This window comes from Cebus imitator, unplaced genomic scaffold, assembly GCF_001604975.1.
Source record: "Cebus imitator isolate Cc_AM_T3 unplaced genomic scaffold, Cebus_imitator-1.0 Scaffold215, whole genome shotgun sequence".
Taxonomy (NCBI): domain Eukaryota; kingdom Metazoa; phylum Chordata; class Mammalia; order Primates; family Cebidae; genus Cebus; species Cebus imitator.
Genome location: NW_016107530.1, coordinates 395,392 through 400,509, shown reverse-complemented (window position 1 = coordinate 400,509; position 5,118 = coordinate 395,392). Strand labels below are relative to the sequence as shown.

Here is a 5,118-nt window from a genome sequence, read left to right as displayed (position 1 = left end):
AGGTTTTTCTGCTACAAGAGACTCAGGTCTCACAGGAGGATCTGGAGTGCTTCATCCACGCCACCCGCTTCCCCCCTCCCCCCAGCAACCTTGGTGGAAGCTTTATCTGGTCTGGACCTGGAGGATGAACTGGGACCTTTGACTCCCACCCACTGAGAGGCCGGCTCCTGGGAAGGCGTGGGTCAGGATCAGCTCTATCTGGTTCTCTTGTTTGCTGCCCATCTGTAAAAGCTGAGAATGGCAGAGGGCGGCCGAGTGTAGATGTTCAGGTTTTAGCTTTTTTGGATTTTCCTGCTTCTGCTGTACAGGAAATAACTTATTGTCTAAACACTATACCATCCCATTAAATGTCAGGACTGCCGTCTTAGAGAGGCCTGAAATAGCTCATGACGCTAAGTACTGGAAGTCCCAGGAGGAAAACCCAGCGAGTGGAATCCAAGACGTTCTCACGTGTTCGGAAACAGGACCATTACCAGGATTCGGACAAGGAACAGGGAGGTTCGGTTTGTGTTCCAGTTCTGAGCCCTTGACCTCGTCTCTCGAGAAGCTGGCCTTTGCACCCCGGAGCCAGCGCTGCCCAGCCGACCACGCCATGCGCGGGAGGCGACCAGGACCCCACTCGCCTGGCAGCCCAGCCGGAGACCCAGCTGCCTGGGAGAGTCCGAAGATAATGCCAGGCAGCGCTGGAGGGCCAGAAAGACCTTCTGTCCCTCCCGCTTCTCGGCTCTTCCATTCGTGGAGTCCGGGACAGGCCTGCGGTGCACGAAAGCGCGCAAGGGTGGGTGGGGGACCTGCTGCCGCCCAGGGAGACGGTGCTGTGTTCTTTGGGAACCGGGGAAACGGTCCTCCAGTCTTCTTGCCCAAGGCGGGAGCAAGAAGATTCTCTCTGGGCAGAGATGACGGAAAGCCGGTGCGGCCAGAGGGTTCTCCCTGTCGAGGGTAGTGGTGGGGGGTGGCCACAGCCCGGGGGCTCCGGCACGAAGCCTCGGGGGTCTCTACGTAGCCTCCACCAACCAGCCTCGCCGGGAGAGTATGGATACCCGAGCGGCCCCAGGAGAATCCTCGGGGACTGGAGGGCGGACGGGCAGCGCCCGGAACAAAGGCCCGCAGAGGGGTCCTGGAGAGAGCGGCTCCCCGGGGGCGGCTCCCCTCCCTCTCCTCCCTCCCCTCCTCTCCCGTCGGCTCCTCCTCCTCCTCCCCTTCTTCCCCCAAAGGCCCGGCCGGCGCGTAGCCCGAGCAGCGCCAACTTCGCCAACGGTTCCCAAGTTGCCGGGCGCGCAGGGGTGGGAGCTGGGTGGGGTGAGGAAGAGGAGGAGGAGGAGAGCTCCCGGGCGCCTTGGACGCGGTTCAGGAATCCGCTGCCGCTCGCCGGCTCGGGCTGGAGCGGGGAGGGCGCCGGGCAGGACCGCTAGCCCGCTTGCTGCGCAGGACGGCGCCCGCCTGGCGCCGCTTCCCTTCCCGCGTGCCGACCAGCCCGGCCGCGCCTGCATCCCTCCTGCCCGCCCCGGGGAGGGCGCACAGCCCGGGCCGCGCGGGCGCCGGGGCCGCGGAGCCGCTTCTGCCGGGATCTTCCAAGAGGAAGGCGAAGTTGCGAGCGGATGCTGCCCGCGCCGGACCCCAGCCGCGGAGGGTCGGGGCCGCCAGCGCCGGAGGAGCCTCAGCGGCCGGGGTGAGTGGGGCGCCGGCGTCCGGGAACTGCAGCTTCGGCCGGGGGAGGCCGCACAGCCGGGAGCCCCCCGCCTTCCGGGTACGGACTGGCGCGCCAAACTTTGGAGGGAGAAGGGGAAGAAGCAGAGGGTGGGAGGGTGAGTTCCCAGCTCGGGGAAAAGCCCAGGCAGGCGCCCACAAACCGCTGCATCCGGATCACACCTGCCAGGTACACACAGCTCATCGCCACTCATGCCCCGCACACGCGCAGGCCGGTCTGCGCACACCCACACCGGCCAGGCACGTGCCACACACCGAAATGCACATTCCTTGGAGCACTGGGGGATTTGGCCTCCACACCAGGCACGTCCTCACACCTCTCCAGCACATCCACGGCCTTTGTCTGCTGCCCCGGCAGCCCCCAGGGAGAGGGAGCCCCCAAAGCGCAGCGGGCGGGAGAGAGGCTTCCTGGGCTTTGAAAACTCACGGCCAGAACCTCGAGACCAAGGGTGGGGGGAGCAGGCGTTGCAGTCGGTTCTCGGGGTTCAGCAGGAGCGGATTTGGTGTAGAAACTCGGTGTCTGGGTGATGTGTCTGGGTGTGCGAAGCCCTTCCGGAGGCGAGGCCCGGAGAGAGGAGGGAGTGATTCATAAACTCAGAGCCGGCGTGCCAGGGTCTGTGAGCAAAGGGGAAGAGGCTGGTAGGCCTTTGCTGCGCTAGACAGCAGGATGGTGGCGGTGACAGTCTTCCAGGGAAGAAGGGTCCGTACCCTTCCCCCCAGCGGATGTGTTACCTCCAGGACATCCAGGGGAACTGAATGAGGAGATTCCAGCCCTGGGTGTGGACGGGGGAAAGGGAGGTGGGCGGATTTAAGCCTAAAAGGTTAGGGAGAAGCCAGGGCAGGCCCGAAGCCTTAATTATTTTCCTTGCACCTGAACTTGTGTTTGGTTTCTGATGCGTGGTGTTCCTGGGCCCCAAGATGTACCAGGGATTTTGCTGGGCCTAGCATAGTGCCTGGCACAGCGGTCACTCAGTCAGTATTTGCTTGATGAAAATGACACCGGTAATTGACATTCTTTATGGACTTACTGTGAGGCAAGCCCAGTGGGCCTCTGCTGGGTTGGACGTGGTCTTCCAGCAGAGGAGGGGGCCTGAGTAGCTCCTCGCAGTCCTGCCTGATCGGTTTGGGCCAGTGGCCCAGGCAGTGTGTGTTCCACTGTGTCCTGTGGGCTGCCCTTGGGGGACTTGAGCTCATCATTGGCCTCTGCCCCGCTAAGAAGGCAGCAGGAAAAGTTTCATTTCTGTATCTGGCTAAGGTGAGGTTGTGGGTTTTGGTAGATGGCAGGCTATTTGGCAGATTCTGTGGGATCTCCATTGAAGAATAACTTTAGATCCATCAATCTTCCCATCTCCTGGCTGCAGGGGAGAGGGGTGGGTAAGTGGAGAAAGAGATGGGCCAGGCTGCTGGGCATGTGCTGGGGGCAGGAGGAACATGGGAACATGTAGAATTTGGGGGCAGCTGCTTTTCTTCCTGGCTCCTGATGGCCTGGCTGGAGATGGGTCTCATGAAAGGTCTAGCAGCTGTGTCCTGCAGCAGTGGCTTGGCTCTGTGGTGGCAGCAGGTGGAGGGGTGGTCACAGTCCCTGTACCGAGTATTGCTGTGGGTTCTTCTGTGCCAGCTTGCATGAGTTTTCCAGAGGAACAGAAACATCCATGTTTCCTGGAACTGGATTGCCGGTAGTCTTGGGATTGAGAGTGCACGAAGATGTGGGGCTGGCCTGGGCATGTCATTGAAACGAAATGTGTCATTCCCCACCCCTGCCCCCTTGTGAAGAGCTCTGACTAGGTTCAGTGTGCATTTCAAACTTCTAAATGCTGAAATTAGCAAGTCATGTGGGTAGTAGCACCAAGGACTGTGGCCTCAGATGAAAGAGGAGGGGATCTGGGCTTGGCTACCCCCAGTTTCAGGTGGAACCTTGCAGCCAGTTCCTTCCCCATATCCCCTTTCCACTTTCATTATGCCCTCTGTGAATCGAGAGCTCTGTATACGTTACTTAAATAAATCATTACATCCCTATGAGGTTAGTATTTCATCTCCATTTTGCAAACTAAGGGTCAGAAAAGTTACGTAAGTTTTTCAACATCACACAGCTAGTAAGAGACAAAGCCAGTTTTGTGTATTTGTGTGTGTGTGTGTGTGTGTGTGTGTGTGTGTGTGTTTAGACAGAGTCTCGCTCTGTTGCCAAGCTGCAGTGGCGGGATCTCTGCTCACTGCAACCTCCGCCTCCCAGGTTCAAGTGATTCTTCTGCCTCAGCTTCCCGAGTAGCTGGGACTACAAGCTCGCGCCACCAAGTCCCGCTAATTTTTGTATTTTTAGTAGAGACGAGGTTTCACCATGTTGGCCAGGATAATCTTAATCTCTTCACCTCATGATCCGCCCACCTCGGCCTCCCAAAGTGCTGGGATTACAGGTGTGAGCCACCATGCCCAGCCATGTTTTTTTTTTTTTTTTTTTAACTTAATGTTAGGTTTGGGGTACATATGCAGGTTTGTTACATAGGGAAATTGCATGTCATGGGGGATTGGTGTACAGATTATTTTATCACCCAGATAATAAGCATAGTACCCAATAGATAGTTGTTGAGTTTGGTTTTGTTTTCTTTTGTTTGTGTTTGTTTTGAGACAGGGTCTCTTGCTCAGGCAGGAGTGCAATGGCACAATCACTGCCACTCACCAAAGCCTCGACCTCCCAGGCTGAGGTGATCCTCCTGCCCCAGTCTCCCAAGTGGCTGACATCACCATACCTGGCTAATTTTTTAAATATTTTTTGTAGAGACAGGGTTTCACCATGTTGCCCAGGCTGGTCTCAAACTCCTGAGCTCAAGCGATTTGCCTCCCTCAGCCTCCCAAAGTGCTGGGATTACAGGCTTGAGCCATTGCAGAGGCCCGTGATAGGTAGTTTTTTATCTTCATCCTCCTCTCTCCCTCCACCCTCATGTAGGCCCTGGTGTCTGTGGTTCCCTTCTTGGTGTTTAGATGTACTCAGTGTTCAGCTCCCACTTCTAAGTGAGAACATGCAGCATTTGGTTTTCTGTTCCTGTGTTAGTGTGCTCAGGACAATAGCCTCCAACTCCATCCGTGTTGCTGCAAAGGACATGATCTTATTCTTTTTGTGGCTGCATAGTATTTCATGTTGTGTATCTACATTTTCTTTATCTAGTCTACCGTTGATGGGCATTTAGGTTGATTTTATGTTTTTGCTATTATGACCAGTGCTATGATAAACATATGTGTGCATGTGTCTTTATGGTAGAACAATTTATATTATTTTGGATATGTACCTAATAATGGGATTGCTTGGTGGAATGGTAATCCTGCTTTGAGTTATTTGAGAAATCGCCAAACTGCTTTCCACAATGACTGAACTAATTTCCATTCCCACCAGTAGTAAACAAGCTCCCTTCCCCTCCC

At 56.4% G+C, this 5,118-nt stretch overlaps 1 protein-coding gene across 3 annotated transcripts in view; it reads left to right on the top strand.

Annotated features, from left to right (window-relative positions):
• The first annotated feature begins 1,338 nt into the window (after window positions 1–1,338).
• Window positions 1,339–5,118, top strand: part of CHST3 (carbohydrate sulfotransferase 3) — a 49,727-nt gene continuing 45,947 nt past the window's right edge. The window contains exon 1 of one of the 3 annotated variants that reach the window (XM_017548831.2): window positions 1,339–1,669. The gene's annotated coding sequence lies outside the window, so the exon portion shown is untranslated. Of the gene's footprint in view, window positions 1,670–2,104; window positions 2,529–5,118 lie in introns of those variants that run through there. The other 2 variants (XM_037745822.1, XM_037745821.1) reach the window with 2 other exon arrangements.